The sequence below is a fragment of the Podarcis liolepis genome (genome assembly GCF_965112155.1).
Source record: "Podarcis liolepis genome assembly, chromosome: Z".
Taxonomy (NCBI): Eukaryota; Metazoa; Chordata; class Lepidosauria; order Squamata; family Lacertidae; genus Podarcis; species Podarcis liolepis.
The window spans coordinates 7,306,849-7,327,251 of record NC_139570.1 but is presented as its reverse complement, the minus strand read 5'-3'; the positions used below and the strand labels follow the sequence as shown (position 1 = coordinate 7,327,251).

Below are 20,403 nucleotides of genomic sequence, written 5' to 3'. Positions count from 1 at the left end.
TCACATTTAAAGGGAAAGTATTTTTCTGAAACAATATGCAAACCAAAACACAGCTACCCTTCACAATTCACACTTACTGGGGTTAGCATGCAAGCCTAATGGCTGCCTAGTTGTTCAGCTCCAATAACCACAGGAATTCAAAGTCTTCTGTGAATGATCAAAAAGAACAGACCTCGATTAAAAAGAACCCACAGGATTGGAAAGGGGGTGCAGAAGAGCACGAGAGCCCTGCAAGCAAAGTTGCAGAAACTTCACTCAGACAACGTAATAGAGCAGCGAACCACTGACACTTCAGACAAGGAAGGCCTGGCCAAAATGGTGTAAGGTGGCTCAAGGGGAAAGGCAGGGCTTGAAAATGACTTACATGTCAGATGAGCCAGTGAATATATTTCATAGGTTAGGCATGCTCCTAAAGCAGCCTGGACAGAGGCTCTTCAGCACCTTAAAACTAAAATAGAAACCCCTTCAGCTAAAATGCTGGATGTAACTAAGAAAGCTAATGGATCTGGAGACACAGTCTGAAATGGAGATTCTCAAAATGACAGTGCAGGATCTAGAGCTCATGCTTGAAGATCAAATCAACTGTGAGTGCCTCAATAACTTTGGGTTTGGCGTGCGCGGCTGTGTGTGTGTGTGTGTATTTGTGTGTGTGTGCTCTGTCAGATGCAGGGGGAGAGGAATGCTTTCTTAGTAACATAAATCCCAGAACTCACCTCAATCTGAATGATATTGAGAGAGTGTTGGACGTGTCTTATAAGACCAAATAGTGGTATTGTGTATGGGACACAGCACTTTCAGAATACTTAACCCACCACTTACAGATAGGTAGCCGTGTTGGTCTGCCATAGTCAAAATAAAAAAAATAAAATAAATAAATAAAATAAATAAAATAAAAAAGTGTGCATGCACACGAAAGCTCATACCAAGAACTAACTTAGTTGGTCTTTAAGGTGCTACTGGAAGGAATTTTTTTATTTTAACCCACCACTGTTTAAGAGAATGGCAAAACATGACAGAATTGACAAAATCTGATTTCCTTTTATCCGCTTTGTAAGCAAACATAATATAAACTGTTGCCCTCCAGGGACTTGGACTTCACACTGGAGAGATTTTCTTAAGTCATGACTGGGAATCAGCTTTTCTCCTCTTGGTTGCTTTAATACAGTGTTGTGCTTGTATGTTTATGAACTGCTGTTCCTGCAGTGCCCGTATTATGTTTACTTGTTTTATTAAAAATTAAAAACAACATTTAATAATAATAATAATTAACACTTATCTGAATTTTGCAGTGCCATTATCTGGTCAAGCAATGTGTACAAAAATGCATATAAATGCATATTTTAGCTAAACTAACATACAAAGATACATTATTATATTAATGAAAATGGGTTTACCAAAATGTGTACATTGTGAGAAAATACATGTGTATTTTAGAATAAATCTACACCAAAATGTTGATGAATTTCTAAAGATTTCTTTTTAAAAGGGTGTAAACTGGTGTGAAAATGTGGAGCACAGAATTTAAGATTGGAGAAATGAGAAAATGAGAGAAATGCAGATTGACAAATTTAGATTGAGGTGGGAGAACCAACTGATTATGCAATCATTTGATAGCAAGTTATCAAGTGCCATAACAGATAACAGAAAAATTAATGTATGTATTCATTAGGTCTCTCAGGATTTATATACAATACCAGAAATTATGGAATATAGATTTAGTTAAGCTAATAAAAGCATCATGTAAAAGACAGAGAACTTAACTGTTCCATTCCTAACTGGGGGACCACATGTATGTTTGATGCATTTATGAGATGTTGGGCTCTGTCAAACATGCATGCCCTCAATAGCTTCAGATCAAATTTGTGAAAAGACTCCACTGGGGGGGGGGGGATGAGTTGGATCCAGACCTGCAGAACAATGCTAACTATGCCTACACAAAAGAAGTCCTATTGAATGCAATGGAGTAAATGGAGTTAGAATTGCAAACTATATTAATCATACTTTACTCCCATTATTTCAATTAGTCTGAGATTATATGGAAGTTGTACAGTGGTACCTCGGGTTACAAACACTTCGGGTTACAGACTCAGCTAAACCGGAAGTAGTACCTTGGGTTAAGAACTTTACCTCAGGATGAGAACAGAAATCATGTGGCGGCAGCAGGAGGCCCCATTAGCTAAAGTGGTACCTCAGGTTAAGAATGGTTTCAGGTTAAGAACAGACCTCCGGAACGAATTAAGTTCATAACCAGAGGTACCGCTGTATCTATGATTCAGATAGGTAGCCATGTTGGTCTGACGCAGTAGAAATATATAAATACTATCCCATGCTTTTTCCTGTAGGACTAATTGCAGTCATTAACAGTCGTCAACAGGTTTACCATGCCCATTGAGTCAATTTACCCATCTCCTATTACTCTCCTGATAAAAACCCCACCCCACCCTCCCACTATATATAAAGGTCTGGCGACTTCTCTTTTAGTGTATCTGAAGAAGTGTGCATGCACACAAAAGCTTATACCCAGAACATACTTAGTTGGTCTCTAAGGTGCTACTGGACAACTTGTATCTATGATGTTTAGCTGATGTTGCAGTAAGCATTCACACATATATTAACCAACCCTGAGTTCCATGGAGTACTGTGTCCAGTTTTGGGCACCACAGATTAAGATGGGTGTGAACAAACTGGGACATTTCTGGAAAGCGTGACAGAAACAGTGAGGGCTCTACAGATCAAGAGTTCTGAAGAGTGAAGGAGTTGTGCATTTTTCACCTGGAGAAGAGATGATTAAGTCATCGTTTAATATTTGAATGTCTGCATTTATGGCTGAGCAGATTTGTTTTATGTTGCTCCAGAACGTAGGACCTAAAGTAATGGGTTCAAATTACCAGGGAAAAAATATTGAAATTAAGAAGTATTAAAAAAAAAATCATGATGGTGAGCACTTTGACAGTGGAACAGAATGCCTTGTAAGTTGTACTTTCCTTTATTGGAAGTTTTTAAGCAGACGTCAGATGGCCAGCAATCAGAAATGCCATAGTGGTGGATATCCAATGTTAGCTGGGTTGAAAGGTGGATTAGATTGCTACTGAAGTTACTTCTACTTCACAGTGCAATCCTATGAGTGCCTACTTAGAAGTCTGCCCTTTTGAGTTCAGTTAGGTTTACTTCTAGGTAAGTGAGTATAGAATTTCAGCTTCCGTCTCCTTTAAAAAAGTAGGACTTAGTGAAATAGTTACAACTGGCTTGTAATCTTGACTTCAAAGACACTGGGCTATGATTTAATTAGCTGTCTCTGGTTCAGTGCCTGGGAGTTTACCCATTTCCCCCCATTGCCACTTGTTTACTATTATAACTAACTTTTATAGAGCAGTGCCTTTCCTACGATCCCCCTAGAGGCAAGAAAGCCCGATTGCCAGCTTCCCCAGTTAAATTCATGCCAATAGCCCATTCGTGCATATTTGGGGATGATTATGTGTTTCTTTCAAGTGCCTTAAAAAGGTGCTTGTATTGGTGCTGTGGTGACATGCAAGTGTATGTTTTACATTTAAATGAATAACTCATGATGAAACAATTGTATCTGATTAATTTTTCATTAGTTGACAGTTCTAATTAAAAAGAAAATATACATTTTCAGTCCATGCTCAGGAGGCAGCCACTGTTGGAAACAGGGTCTGACCTTTTTGACTACTTAAATATTTATGGCTGTACAGTGAATTTCTGCTTATAAAAGATGGATTTAGTGCATACAAGGACCTGGACATGTCCTCAGGCATGTTGCCTACAAAGGAAATATTTCACTCCCACCCTGCACTTGCCAGTACACTGATAGAAATCATTTTGATAAAGTTAGCTTGTTTCTTTAGTTTGTTTTTCAAAAGTCAGGCCAATCTGAATCATTTTTATCTTCTGTTTTATTCACATACCTCACTCTAGTTAAAATACTCGAAAGGTAACTATTCGGCAGACCCCCAAGTAGGATGAAATCCTACTTGCATCAAAAAGTCCACCACATGATAAAAAAACTTCATTGCAAAATGGGGAGTAACCTCTTCTTCTGAGACTTGGGGCTAGAAGATGAAGCGAGAGGAATAAGCATAGCTGCTTCCAAGCAGGTCAAGTTGGGTGAGGCAAAGTCTTGGCAAAATCAAGTGAGGCAAAGTCAAGACAAAGCTTTTTAAGGAGTTCAGGACCATGGTCAGATCCCTATAGGCCCTGCTAGCTGAACTGTGAATGATCTCAGCCAAAACCTGGGGCCATCTGAGGCTTTATATATGCTGGCAAGGGCTATACTATTGTTGGCCTCATAGTTGCTAGTTTTGATGACTTAAAGGATCTTTGTCTGATTTTACAGGCACTGGCAGCTGCCAGGAGGAAACTGGGGGAGGTACAGTAGTTCTCCTAGTTGAGCAGACTGCATTTTCTCCTTGTTTATATCTTCTGTAGGGTAGTGCTAAGTTTCAGTGGGCATGACTGACAGTGTTATTTAAATGTTCACCTCAAGTCTAGCATCAAAGGATAGTCTTTCGAACTGCTTTTGTGAATTTTTCAAAATGGTTTCATAGCCTCATCATGGATGTGATGAAATTGACTCTGCTAGTCCACAAAGGTTAGATATTGACAATATCAATTTCTTTTAGTCCTGAAGATGCCTCAAAAATTCCTTATTGTTTCATCAGTCACTATATCAGTTCATTCAAAATCGGTTTATTAATCCCTTGCCTAAATGATGGTGGTGGTGGTGGTGATGATGATAACAACAATTGCTTAATATTAAAACAAACAAAATATATAAGTTCTATTTATCCCCATGTACACATATCATTGAAAGGTTCACACAGTCACTATCCATGGTTTTTCCAGTATGTGAAAGAGTTGTATGCATGTACCAAAGTGCATGCAACCATTCAAAGAGGGAACTGGACCAATCAATGCCATCTTCTTGCATAGAGGACCTGTATGTATATACATCGGCACATAAAAAAACCCTTTTTCATGCTGGCCAAACATGCATTGGTGAGGAGGCATTTCTCCTGCAAGCACCAGTGCACACACATGTTCACGTGGCCTGTGCAGGCCCCTCACACCTTTCTACACATGGGAGCAGTTGTGTGCAGCATATGCACTCTTATGTCATAGGCCTGAGCCCCAAGTTAAGGACTTTGCAACATTCCTGTCTCTGGGTAAAAATGTGCAAAATTCTTTTGAGAACTCCCACACCTCTTACATAGAAACTTCCATGTCTGCCTCAAAGGCTTGCTTTATGTGAGATAGCAGAGAAACTCTAGCATACACCTTTCAAAATGATTTGGCACACTCTTACAAAGCCCTGCATGATTTCAGACAACTCAGGCTAGCTGTCCTTTCCTGGGAATGCACTATTGTTTAATGTACCTTCATTCAGAACAATCCTATTCTATAAATTATGTATAAATGAATGTCTCAACTGAATGGACACAACCTGCTTGAGTTTCATGTCCAGACACCTGCATTTATCCACAGAAGTGTTGGGATATTTGGTGATAAGGGTCTATAAATGATGGTTCCATTGTACAAGCTGTCAGTCAGCTGAGTTGTGATTAACCCATAGAGTTAAGAGTATGTTTTCCTGTCATGTACTAATAAAGTAATTTGTCACTTTTTATTTTATACCTCAGTAGGCACAAAAGAGCAACTTCCCCCTTCCTGTTTAATTGCACACCTACCGTTATTCCATCTGACAGCCAACCTAAAAGAAGAGCAAGCAAGTTTTGTGGCCAGGTAGGCTTTGCTAATTAGGCCATGCTATGGATATTTAAGTATAGGGAATCACAGAAGGGCTAGGTTTAATCCATAATGGTTCTAGCAGAGCAGACCTTGAAGCACTGAACACTACACAGAGAGGAAGAAAATGTGTTCAGTAGCATCTGGGGACAATTGTTTTATAAAGCTTATTAGTATAAAACAGCATAAGCTTTGGTAGGAAATGTCCTGCTTCACCAGAAGCTGATTCTTGTAGGAGCCAGTAGCCCATTCCTAAGAGTCCATAGACAAAAGAACATCTTCAGAATTTGGATTTGGTGCCTGTAGGCCTACTGAGGATGAGTCTATGTCCTCCTTAGAGCCACACTAACTCTAAACAGTGTTGGAGGCAAGGATAGTGCACCATTAGGGAGATAGGAACTGTGCCTACTCACTGCCACTTGTTGGGGGTGAGTATTGTCAGCAGGCCACCCTCTTTGAGAAGATCATTTGGGGGTGTTGTGAAGGAAAGTGAACTTCCCATGGGTGACTGGTTCCTGGTGGGGTGGGCTTGCTCTTTCTTAGGTGAGTGGGTGGTATGAATTGGTATATATGAGTTAAGTTGGCTTTCAAGTGAGAGGTGGAATGCTGAGGAGCTGCCTTTCCATTTTTTAAAAAATAAATATTTTATTAAGTTTTCACAATAAAAAACATACAAAGACAAAAAAAGTACAAAATCACAAAAAACAATACAATGCAAAAATACAAACATTAAACACATCAAAAGGAAAGGGGAAAAAAGATAAAAACACATATAGTAACAAAAAACAAAAAAATTCCCTCTTTCTTAATTTCTCATCTTCAATTAACTTATTTTCCCGACTTCCTCACATCTCCGGTTCTTGTATGCCTTTTAAAAAATTAATTCAGCAAATTAATATCCTATTAATTTATCTGTTGTTAATCCAATCTTACATTTCACTTTGTTGCTAAAGCCCCTGCGATTCATTTCAATGTCCTCAACATTCAAAAATTTTACAATATTTCTGCAAATATTGTCCTTGGAGACTGAAGTGTTCTCCTACTGGTTACTCTGTCTTGTGATTCCTGATGTCAGATTTATGTCCATTTATCCTTTGGCGTAGGGTTTGGCCTGTTTGTTCAATATAGAGAGCTGAAGGGCACTGCTGGCATTTGATGGCATACACAATGTTATAAGATGAGCAATTAAATAGGCCTGAGATGGCATGTTTGATGTTGTTGGGGCCAGTAATGGTGTTTATTGTAGGCTTTGGTACCAGTGCCCATGTTAAGTCTGGTTGTTGTATTATTGTGGGTGAGGAGTTGTTTAAGATTGGGTGGCTGTCTGTAGGCGATGAAAGGCCTTCTTCCCAGAGATTGAGAAAGAGAAAGAAAGAGAACTGTCATTGTCTAGGAGAGGTTGTAATCTCTGGTGATGCATTGAACTGTTTTAACTTAGGTGCTGTATGTTATTACTAGTGGTGTTCTGTTATTTTCTCTTTTGGGGCTGTCTTGTAGCAAGATCTCTGGGTATCAGTTTGGCTTTGTTGATCTGTTGTTTAACTTCATCAGGTGGATATTTTAGTTCCAAAAAGGTTTGCTGTAGATCTCTTAGGTGACAGTCCCTGTCTGTAGAGTTGGAACAGATGCAGCTGTAATGTTGAGCCTGGCTATATATACAATTGATTGTTTGGTATGTTTGGGATGGTAACTAAAAGCATGTAGATATGTTTGTCTATAAGTTGGTCTATAAGGTGCTCCTGGACAATATTTTATTTTTTTTATACATATTCGATAGTCACCAGCATTCCATGCTTCTTCAGAAAAAACAAACATACATAAATAAATCAAGGCAATGGCCCATCTAATCCAGTATCCTGCACAGAAGTGGCCAGCCAGAGGCCTGTGGAAATCTACAAGTAGAACAAGAGCACAAAAGCACTCTCCAACAACTGGTACTCAGAAGCATCAAAGCCTCCAACCAGACTTGCTGTGTCTTGTGCCTCTCAGGATACTTCATTAGACCATCTCCTTCCCTCCTTCCAGCCTTCCTTCCAACCCCTCCTGAAAATTCACCCTTTCCGTGATTTCATTTGTTAAATTTATATATACCAACTTTCATATGTGTATCACAGGGCAGTTTAGAGTAAAGCCTTTTGAATTGCTCACAGCCATACTGCAACCTTCCCCGACCAACCTTCAGAGGTTTTGAGTCACAAATCCCATCCGTTCCAGCCACCATGGCCTATCATTGGGATTGATGGGAACCTAAATCCAGAAGCCTCTGGAGGGCACTGGTGAGCAAAGGCTCCCTACCTGTATTTAATTCTAAATCCACATAGCTGAAATAACTGAATATGTTTACACTGTTCCTTCTTCCTCTGTTGCTTTCCTTTTGATATTTTTAGTCTTGTGGGGGAGTGACCTGTTCTTTCCTCCTCTTCTCTGCCATTCCTTACCAGTGATAATATACAGAAGTGTCTAGGGCATAAGAATGAAGACTCCATCACCACTACCTGCTGCTGACTCCCCACCATGGATGTAAGAATTAGAAAGAGGAGGGGTTTATAATCATCGTTAGCAATCTTATTCTGAACTAAATCAATTCTTTGGACCGATCCAGATGCATTTGTATAAGGACAGGGGGGAAATCTCTGAATTTTAGCTTCAGGTCCCCCCCTTCTTTCCCATTTGCTGCCCTCTGATGTAAAGCTGCCCTATGCCAAAGGGCAAATTGGTGGGGGACCCTCCCTCACCTGGTTGGTAGTGAGAAAGACAAAGGCCAGAATAGTGAGAAAGAGCTGGCTAGAAGCAGGTAGAAACCTGAGAAAGAGAGACATGCATGATTTCTTTTCAAACCCCAAGGAAGCAATACCTTCTGGTGTGAACCCCTCCACCATAGGCTCAGGTTGTATGTATGTGTAAACCTGATATCATAAAGGCACTACAGTCTCTGCTGTCCCTCATTCCAAGGAAACTGAGTAAGCACCTGGAACCCCTGGAATCTCACACCTCCCAGACATTTCTGGAAGAGGAATGAATAGTGTGGTGGGGGCATCACCCCAGATGCTATGAGTAACTGCCACTTCTCAGGATAGAGAGGGAGAAGTGAGGGACGTGGTGCAAATGTGCCATCCTCCTCATTAGATTGGCTCTCCCAGCAAGGTACAAGTGTGTGGACCTCACCACTGCCCCTCCCCTCCCTCTATTCTTCCTGATACGTTGCCATGACTAAGGTAAACAGAAATCAGGTGAGCAGTACAACCTTACCACAATAACTACTGTGGTATCAGCTATGCAAATGCATTTAATGCACACTTTCCCCTAATATATGCATTTTTATAGATATGTGTATTTGGTTGGAGTACTGTATAGTCACATTTGTAGAAAGGTGAATTTAGGAGGATAGCTCTGTTTTGGTTAACACGGTGTTTTGGGAAGTGTGAATTAGGCAGGCAGGCTCTCATTTGAATATGAACTGTACCAAATTGCTTCCCCATCCCTAAATTTGTATTCCATGCCCATTTGTTTCTGAGATGTGGTGCGTCATGATCTTATATATAAATTACTATAGCTTGATACTCTTTCTTCTACAGAAGTGTTTGACAAATGTAATTTTCTTCCCTGTTCCATATCTCTGCTATATCTTGTTTCTCCACAAATTCTTTTGCCCGAGCTTTCAGTCTAAGCAACTTGCTTGAATTTATTCCCCCCCCCCCCGCTCTCTTTCTTTCTCTCTCTGATAAGTGAATTAAAATGACAGTAAGAAAACCAAAAGCTCAAGAGGTGAAAGAAAGAGGCAAATGAAATGGCTTTATTTCCCAGACACCATAAATCAGAGCCTCCCTGCTTATAATGTAGCAAGATGATCAACCAATTCCTTCATGCATCCTGGGCTTATTTGTCTTTTCCAAACCATGGTACTTCACTTCCTCAGAACATACATTGAATAAAACACAGTGTAAAAATCAGCTAGGTAAGGCTGAGAGTCAGGGACTGGTCCAAGGTCACCCATTGAATGGGATTTTGAACCTTGGTCTCCCAGATCCTAGTCCAACACATAGTGGCCTTTTCACAGAATGACAGCTATCCATCTAACACCTGGTCACGCTGAAGTACATTGATTTCCATGTGTTGGATTATGGTTACAATTTTTCAGCGCATAAAGACTGGAGCAAGTCTGTTTCCCCTTCAATTCCTTGTTGGAAGGACTGGCCCTACCATTAGATAAAGTGAGACAAATACCTCAGTCAGGAAATTCTGGGATGGTAGTGACAGCACAGTGCTGAAAGACAGAGCTTTATGGAACATGTGACTTGCTCTGGGCCCCCAGAATTTGCCTGCTACATTCAGGTTCAGTGGAGGGTGCTGTCTTATTACCAGTGCTGAAGTAGGATTCAACTGCCAGTGCAAACAGGTTTTGTACAGGGGATCTGTGGTGTGTGTATGAGCATGCAGACACATGTTTGTGCATGTGTGCACACCCTGTCCTGGGCTGGGATTCAATATATAATCAATGTTATATATACATCAGTCCTGGCACAGTCCTCAAGCCCTGCACCTCAGGAAAACCACATTGACAGCCTCCCCTTAAATCTGGCCAGGGACCCCATTTTCAAGCACAGCACTGCTGAAATTATAATTCAGCAAAACATCACAAATCTAATGATGCTTCTCACATGATTGTATCATAAAATTATGCATAAACTCACATATGTTCCTCAACTTTAAAAGGCTTTAAGAATATGGGCAGGATGGTGATTCATTGCCTTGTATCCTTACACTAGCATCCTCTCCCTGGTTGTAATAAGTGCCCAAGGCCTCAGTTTTTGAGAACAGAACTGCAAGGCTTCACTCTCCCTTACATGTGCAAAATCCACAGAGAAATAATGCCACTCTGATGAGCAACATCATAAACCATAATGACAAAAAAAAAGTACTAGAAAGGACTGTTCAAACAGCCAGTAGCAGATGTTGGAGAAATAAGCCTTATGGATTTATGGTCAGTTAAGTCTGACAGATGGAGATGAGAGATTAATCCTTTTCTTCCCTGGCAGACTCAATCCCTTTTCCCTAGCCCCTCATAATTGCCTTTCATCAATGGTCTTAGCATTTCAACCATTTCATGTGATAGTTCTAAACTTTAGTTAACATTAAACAGCAACATGATTTTGCCTCAGGTAATTAAGAGCAGGTTGATATGCCAACTTGAGCAGGTAATATCCGGGAAAGCTGGTGTCATGTTCTAGTATACAGATTCAGTGTAACTTTTTGCATAGCCTATGGGGAGCTGATGCTTGCTCCAGACCTTGCGAGTGAGTAAGTGCTTTTGTTGTTGTTTAGTCGTGTCCGACTCTTCGTGACCCCATGGACCAGAGCACGCCAGGCATTCCTGTCTTCCACTGCCTCCCGCAGTTTGGTCAGACTCATGTTTGTAGCTTCGAGAACACTGTCCAACCATCTCATCCTCTGTCATCCCCTTCTTCTTGTGCCCTCCATCTTTCCCAACATCAGGGTCTTTTCCAGGGAGTTTTCTCTTCTCATGAGGTGGCCAAAGTATTGGAGCCTCAGCTTCACGATCTGTCCTTCCAGTGAGCACTCAGGGCTGAGTTCCTTAAGAATGGATGTGTTTGATCTTCCTGCAGTCCATGGGACTCTCAAGAGTCTCCTCCAGCATCATAATTCAAAAGCATCAATTCTTCGGCGATCAGCCTTCTTTATGGTCCAGCTCTCACTTCCATACATCACTACTGGGAAAACCATGGCTTTAACTAAACGGACCTTTGTTGGCAAGGTGATGTCTCTGCTTTTTAAGATGCTGTCTAGGTTTGCCATCGCCTTTCTCCCAAGGAGCAAGCGTCTTTTAATTTTGTGACTGCTGTCACCATCTGCAGTGATCATGGAGCCCAAGAAAGTAAAATCTCTCACTGCCTCCATTTCTTCTCCTTCTATTTGCCAGGAGGTGATGGGACCAGTGGCCATGATCTTCCTTTTTTTGATGTTGAGCTTCAGACCATATTTTGCGCTCTCCTCTTTCACCCTCATTAAAAGGTTCTTTAATTCCTCCTCACTTTCTGCCATCAAGGTTGTGTCATCTGCATATCTGAGGTTGTTGATATTTCTTCCGCAATCTTAAGTAAGTGCTAACAAGGCTTAAATGAGGATGAAACAACATCCTAACAACTGCAACTATCAGAAGCAAATAATATTGTGAGTCCAAGGCGGATTCTGATTTGTGGTTTTTTACTTGATGCCCATCTCCCCAATAATGTGTGACAATCTTTGGAAATGTGGAAGAGTTTCAAAAGCAGATTGTGATAAAGGAAAGAAATAGGAATCATGGGGGACTTCAACTTCCCCAATATTTGTTGGGACTCTAACTCTGCCAAGTGTAAAGTCTGACAAATTCCTCCAATGCATAGCTGAAACATTGCTATACTTATATAATACTTTGTATTTGTAGAGTGCTTTCAAGTGCTTCAGATTTATTTATCATTTATTGGATTTATATGCCATCTTTTTTCCCAAGGCACCCAATTTTTAAATACATTATACACAGTTTAAAGGGATGGTGTGCTCTCAGGACAAATAAAAACCCAGTGGTATGTATGTTCCCTGACTTGGGCTCCCCCACTTCTGCCTTCCCTCAAGGCAGTCCCAAGGAAGGTGGGAGAGGAATTGCCCCAGTACCTCTCAGGCCTGTCATGGTTGATGTTTTTGTCAGATGCTGATGGTACTGTGCACCCTGAACTGGGCTCCTCACTTCTCCTTACCACAGAAACAGGCTATATTATGGGTCAACATGTGGAATGCACCCCAAGATTAGGACTGTTGACTATTTTTAGAGATAGGCAATCTGATCTTTGCTATAAAGAACTAATTATTATTCTTTTAGTAGTGGCATGTCTACTCATGGAATTGGAAATGATTGGAACACCCGTGTATCTCACGTTGGAAACAGAATGTATGCTCTTTTACTATATCAGAAAAATTAATCAAGAGATTGCTTGCATTGAATAATATAAATGATGTTGAAAATATGACATCATTTTATAAAAAAATACTTTACTGATAATCCTAAAGAATGGCAAATTTAACTCAACTGCTTTGTCCTGGAGGGGCAGAGGGGGACAAGGGGGATTTTGTTTTTGTATCTTCTCTTTTTCTGGATTTATTTATTGGAAATCAATAAAACTATATTTATTTAGAAAGAAAGAAAAAAGTTTTTAAAAGCCCGCAAGCCCTGCAGAGGAGCACAACTCTTGCTTTGTAAACTTAAAACTCATCAGTTGATAATGCAACAAAAAAGAGCATTGTAGAGTGAAATTTGCTTACTTAACAATGAGTTGAATCCCTTCATCCTCTCTGACTAATATCTACACCCACCACCTTGATATTTCTTGTCCAGAGGAATTGGTGAGCTGTGCTGTTGCCTTGATCTGCTATATTATGTGATGTGAACCATGCAAGTGAGATCATCCAGGGATGGGTGTCCAGTGAGCATTTCTCTCTTACAAGCTGTTCTCATTTTCAAATGCCAAACGTTCATGGGGCCATACAAACATCATTTGTTAGATATATAGCATTGACTTGAAAGCCCTGGGAGTTGTGAGTAAGGGGTTGTCATTAATCTTCAGACAAATGCTGAAAGAGGCTACTTTGGACACAACTAGATCTTCCCCTAACATACTATGGAGGGACATTGATGTTTGATATGACAACTATGTAAAAGATTAGATTACGATCTGGGAAACACGGATTCAAGTAGAACTTTTGCCAGGGATTCATTATATAGGTTTTCTTGACACATAGTCTCTCAACCTCAGTTTCCCAAATGCAAACTGAAGTGAATTTGGCATATTAGGTTTGTAAACAATCAGTGGTAGGAGTCTTGTTTTGTGGGGAGCTGTTGCTGTACATTTTTAAATGCTATAATGTCATACATTAAGATCATGCTGAAACAAATTGGGCAAGGTCTTGAAAGCTCTATTTGAAATCACAAACGCTTCCAATTGCACATTAAGGCTTTCTCTGCTAGTGGGTCCAGTTCAAGCTTTTTGTGTAAATTCACAAACTACAGAACAAATTGCCTTAAGGACTATCTGATTCCTTATGTTTCATCTTAGTCATTGAGATCCTCTGCTGTGGCACTTATTGTGGTTCCTTATGCCCTCGAGGGTTGGTTGATCTTCGTTAGGGAACAAGTGTTTCATGTGGCAGACTCCACTTTGCGGGAGCACCTTCCCAGGGAGCTTAGGCATAAATCATCCTTGCCTTCTTTTAGACATCTCCTAAAAACTGCATTTTCCAGGCAGACCTTTGTAATGTGATTTTTTTTTGACCAGTTAGTATTCATAGATGTTTTAATTGATATTTTTATTGTTTTTGTTGCAATTTAGCATGGTGTATAATGCCTTTCCACATTTTCTTTCACAAAACTGTGGCTTATAGATATTTAAACAAATAAGGGAGCAAGGGGTTGGCCCATAGCTCAGTCATATTTCACATGCTCTGGAGGCAGAAAACTATGGATCCAATCTCTTGCAAGCTCCCTCTGTCTGAGAGTTGCCTTCTGCCAATCAAGACAAGCTCTGGTTGGACAGGTCCAATGATCTGATTCAAGTTAAGTAAATTTTTAAAAATTCTGCTCCAATGTGGCATTCAAGAACACTCCAGAGAGTCTCCTGTCCTGGAATGCTTTTCCAAGAGATGCAATGAGGGTGTAAGCCTTCCTATATAGCTGTATTGCTCGTTTAATCATATTATTTTTAAAGTCATGAATGGAAAACTCTGTGGCCCTCCAGAAGTCAATGGACCAACTCCCACTAGTGCCAGTCAATATGGCCAATGATGTGGAGTGAGTTGTAGATGAAGAATACATTCCTCATCTCTGTTTTAACTAATGAGCAGCATAGGATACAGTTTTTGATGGTCAGATCCTCAATCCATCTAGTCAAGTTTTGTCTGCTTCCTCTGTCCAGCAGTTCAGTAAGCAGTAGTGGCTGGTGTCCTTTGGGATGCAGAAAGCAAGGAGGCCAATGGTAGATGGAGTCAAGGACAGACAGACAACTAATTCTAGTTTTGCCCTGCCCTGCTGTGTTATATATGTGCAACACTGAGACTGTAGAGGATGGAGCTGACAGTCAGCATAGCTTCCTGGGTTGGTTAGTAAAACAACAGGTAGTTGGGTGTGAGTTGAGGGCAGACTGAGTTTTGTGGGAAAGTGTCCCATTCTTCCTAATATACCAGCCTCCACTTTAAAAGGAGCAGGGAGGAGGAGTTTGGATTTGATATCCCGCTTTATCACTACCCGAAGGAGTCTCAAAGTGGCTAACATTCTCGTTTCCCTTCCTCCCCCACAACAAACACTCTGTGAGGTGAGTGGGGCTGAGAGACTTCAGAGAAGTGTGACTAGCCCAAGGTCACCCAGCAGCTGCATGTGGAGGAGCGGAGACGCGAACCAGATTATGAGTCTACTGCTCTTAACCACCACACTACACTGGCTCTGACACCACACTGACTGGATTTTGCCAGTCCTGCTGCTTTAGGTTCTCCTAACTGGAAATGCCAGGAATTCAACTCGATGTCCTCTGCATGCAAAACATGTACTCAGTCATTGAGCTATACAGCCCCTTCATTGGTTAGAGCCATTTCTATCTTGCATGGGATATCCATTTTTTGGCAAGCACTTTTACATTAAGGGGTGAACAACAGAGATGGAAAGTCACATTGCCATTCAGAATAACTGAAGCAGTTAAGGAGACAGGGCTTAAGCTCAAGCATGACTCTTTCCCCTGTGCATTCAAGTTTGTTCCTCCATAATTAAGACATGCAAATTGGTTTGCATAAGTTTCAGAAGCGTGTCCCACAACCTGCATCTTTGTTTCCGCACTATTTGTAATGTACTGATGCTACTAATGTGTATGCATTAAACTCAGCTTTGGGCTGGCCACATTCCAAGAGTACATAAGCATAGAGAACAATTAGAGGAAGGGTTCATATGAATAGCACAGGACGTGGCTAACATCTCTATTATAACTTTCTGACAACTATGCAATTATTTTGTCTCTGCCTTTCAAGTCACCTATGTAAAGGTCAGAAAAATACAGGTGTTCTCTTCTTTAGTAGGCAATGGTTCCTTACTTGACAAAAGAAGGAACTGATTATTCAATTAAGTGTGAGTAAATAAATGCTACAAATTTCCCATGATCCCCCTTCTATCCTCCAAAATATATTCACATGGGGTAAAGCATCAGAATTTTCTAAATTGGGGATTACCAATGTGATGCTATCCAGATTTTGCTTGATTTCAACTCCCATAAGCATGGTCAATGGTTAGGGATCCTGGAAGTTGTAGTCCAGTGACATCTGGAGGGCTTTCCCTGCTTTAAATGGTTCTGGACCACCAGGAGGCTTAGTTTGGTCAGAATCAAGTATATAGTTCCAGAGTTAACACTAAATACATTACTTCTGGTAAATGAGTCATCATGACCGCTAGAGGGTCATGGTGTATCCTGGCCTTTTTAGACTTGTCTACCCATGTACTGGGACGTGGGTGGCGCTGTGGGTTAAACCACAGAGCCTAGGACTTGCCGATCAGAAGGTCGGCAGTTCGAATCCCTGCACCGGGGTGAGCTCCCGTTGCTCGGTCCCTGCTCCTGCCAACCTAGCAGTTCGAAAGCATGTCAAAGTGCAAGTAGATAAATAGGTACCGCTCCGGCGGGAAGGTAAACAGTGTTTCCGTGCGCTGCTCTGGTTCGCCAGAAGCAGCTTTGTCATGCTGGCCACATGGCCCAGAAACTGTACACCGGCTCCCTTGGCCAATACAGCGAGATGACTGCTGCAACCCCAGAGTCGGCCACGACTGGACCTAATGGTCAGGGGTCCCTTTACCTTTACTTTACCCATGTACTATCTGAAACCAAAGGGGTGCATTGGTTTCCAGATGTGAAATATATTGGCATTATTTTCAGCTCTCCTAACTACTTCCCCCTGCATGAGATGGACCCCTGTCCATTGTACAGACAGAAGGATTATAACCTCAGCCTCAGCTGTTTGGGGCTTTAGCTTCAACTTAATTATTTCTTTATTAGATTTATATAAACCCTTAGTCCCAAAGGATCAGCAAGCAATACAAATGTTTCAAACAGCCGTAAAACATCCTAAAAACAAATCCAATACAGAGCCAGACTGGGAAAGGTATTAGAAAGACTTATTGGTAGAGAAAGTTCTTCAGTAGGTTCCAAACACAACAGCAGCTGCCACAACACTAGAGGACTGATTCCTACACTGTGTGGAATGAAAGGACCTCCTGAAGAGATGCTATCTTCAGAAGCCCATCTCCAGCATCGCATCATGAACAATTGGGCATCTAAGGGGTGACACAATCTTTCAAGTGCTTGTTTGGTTGCCTGCAGGCTTGCACAAATTCATGTAGGCCCATCTCCAGCAAGAATTCAGATGGCTATTCCCATATTTTCTTTACCTTTAAACTGCCCTTAAATTTGTTGAAAGACCTTTTATCTGAGTGCTCTGCTACTGTGACATTTAAAAATAACTGTCATTTAAATAAAGTTCTAATGTGTGATCAGTCTTTTCCTAAAGGGGCATTTTATCAAGGTTCACATCAACACAAAATGCAAGGCTCTTCTCAACTGAGCACTGCTAAAATATTTAATGTTTTTCAAGAAATGGATTCCCCCCCCCCCCAGGTGAAATTGCTCCTGGAAGTATTTTATACTAAAAATGCCACTTTGGTTGAGTGATAGTAGCCTGGCACTAGCATTCTTCATTCTGCACCTCCTGAAAGAAGAAATGATTTTAAAAGCAGTGTCATATAGAGAATATCACAGTTTTCCATTCATTAAAGAGAGCAGGACACAAGCGGTAGTTCCTAATTTAACTATGGGTGAATATGGCACTAGTTTACCACTGAGGGCATATCTGTGGTGAGAGGTGAGTGGAGGGTGGGAATTAAAGGTGGGCAAACCATTTGGTAGGCTGGATGTCAGGAGCTCTGTTGATGAGACAAATCTGGGGATATGGATGCATGGTAGGTGAAGTGGGGTTGTGTCTCCTGGCCCTGGCCCTGACTTGCACATATTCACCTCAAGCTCTAAAATCAGCTCTAGAATTGGAGCACATGTGACTTTCTATATCTTTGTTGGCATCCGTCTCAAGAGCCAATGGAGCCAATGAAGTCAAGCCACTGGAGAATCACTTGTAGAGGGGCTGCAGAGACTTGTAAATCATAACTGCTACCTCTTGCATTGTTTTTCTGTGTTAGCAGCACTGAAGTGACCTCCCAGGGGTGCAAGCCTAGGCAGTATGTATGGAGATCCTGAGCTGCCCAGACAACAAGAGCCCCTCTCGGTCTCACTGATGTTGTCCAAACAAAGACAGAGAAATATGTTTCGTGCCAGCTTGACTGCAAGGATTACCAGAAGGAGGCATACAAAGCCTTTTCTTCTCCCAAAGATATCCCGCAAGGCAGTGGGACCAGAGTCTTCCTTCTCCTAGATGAGCTACCTTCACATGTTGATGAGCCCCATTTCCCCCTCTCTACAGCACATGCAAAAATCACTTTTTTGACCATTGGACCCACCACTGGTCTCCTCTACTCAATCTGCCAGAGCCTATTTTCTCGTGGTTTAGCCAGCCAGTCGAAGCAATTCCCAAGGTGTGGCCACTGTCACTGAGTGCAAAGTGGGGACCAAAGGTGGTGTGCACAAGAACTTAAAATCCACAATACAATATTAAAACAACATTAAAACAAAATTACACAATTTCTTTTCTTTTTTTTAATAACAAAATTAAGAGGGATACAAGTATTTGTCAAGCTCAATATTTTAAAATGCTTGGTTGTTGTTGTTGTTTTTAAAAATATATATACTTTTAACTAGCCCCCAAATGAATACAGTGTTAGTAATGGGTGTGTGTCTTATGAGAGGACATTCAAGATCAGGGCACCACTACAGATAAGGCCCTTCTCTTATGCACTTGTATAGTGAACTTTGTTCTCTTATACAGATGAAACACAGAGAAGGGCCTGTTCTGAAACAACAACAACAGAGAATTCCTAGTGCATCAGTTTCACCTTGGAAACAAGGCCAATTCAGATTCCAGAATCTGGGTAGAAGTTTGTATATATCTTTAGTGTGGTTAGATAATTCTACTAGTTCAAGCATTGACATATGCCATAATTACTTGTCCTCAGAGAGGGAAACCTATCTGGAAGCATACCTCTTGCAGAAATATAAAACAGTAGTAAGCTTATCTGAGAGTGTAAAGGTCATCTTTTCAGCTATAGGAGTGAAGTTCACTTCCAATTTGGATTCAGCAAGAAGTATCTTATAGCTGTCTAAAGTCCAGCTAACACTGTTCTAGGGATTTGCCAATGGTCAAAATATGGCAATTGGGACTATTGCTTCACAGGGTCTAGAGTGAAAAGAGGAGATGGTTATTAGAGTACTGTTAAATCTATTCATTATTTCTTTAAAGGTCTGATCTTGTGCTGTCTTCACTGAATGAATTGCAAGAATGTCTGCTGAGTCAAAGAACTCAAACCCATCTGTAGGGGTGGAGTGATTAAAGGGAGGTGGTGCTTTAACTCAAATCCTGCAAACCTTATAATTGAGAAATAATTGGATGGCCATTGTAGCTAAGCATTACATAACAATTTATCACCACATCTACAAAGATTGGAGGTTTAATTACTAGAAGTAATAGATACTTAAACTGATCAATTGCAAATTGGTAATGAAGTTTGTTCTAATGACAATAATGTTGAACTTTTCATTAACGCTGAATTAAATCATCATGTTAGAGTGTTGGAAATTTTAACTCCCAGTATGCTAGCTTGTGCTTCAAAGGTTTTGAAAGAACTCTCAAAAGGGCATGTTGATGGACAGAGTGTCATAGGATGGACTGTGAAGTTAAGAGGTTAAGAAACCTCCACATAAGATAATAGAAAGGATGAGTAAACTCTCTTAGGGTAAATCCATTACTTATAGTGAGTTAAATTTTAATGAGTTTGTGTAATAGTCTACTTTTTAAGTTCTAATGTTTAAGTGCATGAACCCTGAAGGCCAGTGCAGTTCCAGCAGAGGTGCTGTGTGTGTGTGTGTGTGTGTGTGTGTGTGTGTACATACACAAGGGAGGGTAGCTCCAGGACTTTTTCAGTACACAATCAGTAATGCAATCTGCTGGAACTGCCAGGGTAATTTATGGACTATCTTTGCTCTTGCAAGGAAATAAGGTGATAATGTGGCTTTCAAGTTTTACTGTGGCTTGTGATAAGCATAAGGGAAGTCAGAGAATGAGGACAATAATAAAAGAGACTGGATATAATTTCCACCCCATTTTTGGATGGGATTCTAAATTCAGCAGCTTAAATGGAAATGCCTCTTTGCAAGAGTATTTTTTTTTTAAAAAAAAATATAAATGTTATTATGCTTCTATTAGTTAGCACAAAAATATCCATCAAATATTTCATATATATTTTTCTAATTTAAAAGTTTTTCCAGTTTGAACTGCCTTTTGAAATCAACCTCAGTCTGGTCTTTGGGGTGCATAATTTAATGTCATTTCACCCCATGGTCAGGTGCCTAGGACTCAGCATCTCATGTTGAGTGTGTGTGGGGGGGGTGGCATTTTGAAGTC

General features: G+C 40.7%; 1 long non-coding RNA gene across 2 annotated transcripts in view; it reads left to right on the top strand.

Annotated features, from left to right (window-relative positions):
- Positions 1–285: 285 nt before the first annotated feature.
- Positions 286–20,403, top strand: part of LOC310698919 — a 67,547-nt gene continuing 47,429 nt past the window's right edge. Inside the window, exons 1-2 of one of the 2 annotated variants that reach the window (XR_014521821.1) lie at positions 286–584; positions 5,658–5,760. This is a non-coding gene — a long non-coding RNA (uncharacterized lncRNA). The remainder of the gene's footprint in view (positions 585–5,657; positions 5,761–20,403) is intronic. The other variant, XR_014521820.1, reaches the window with a different exon arrangement.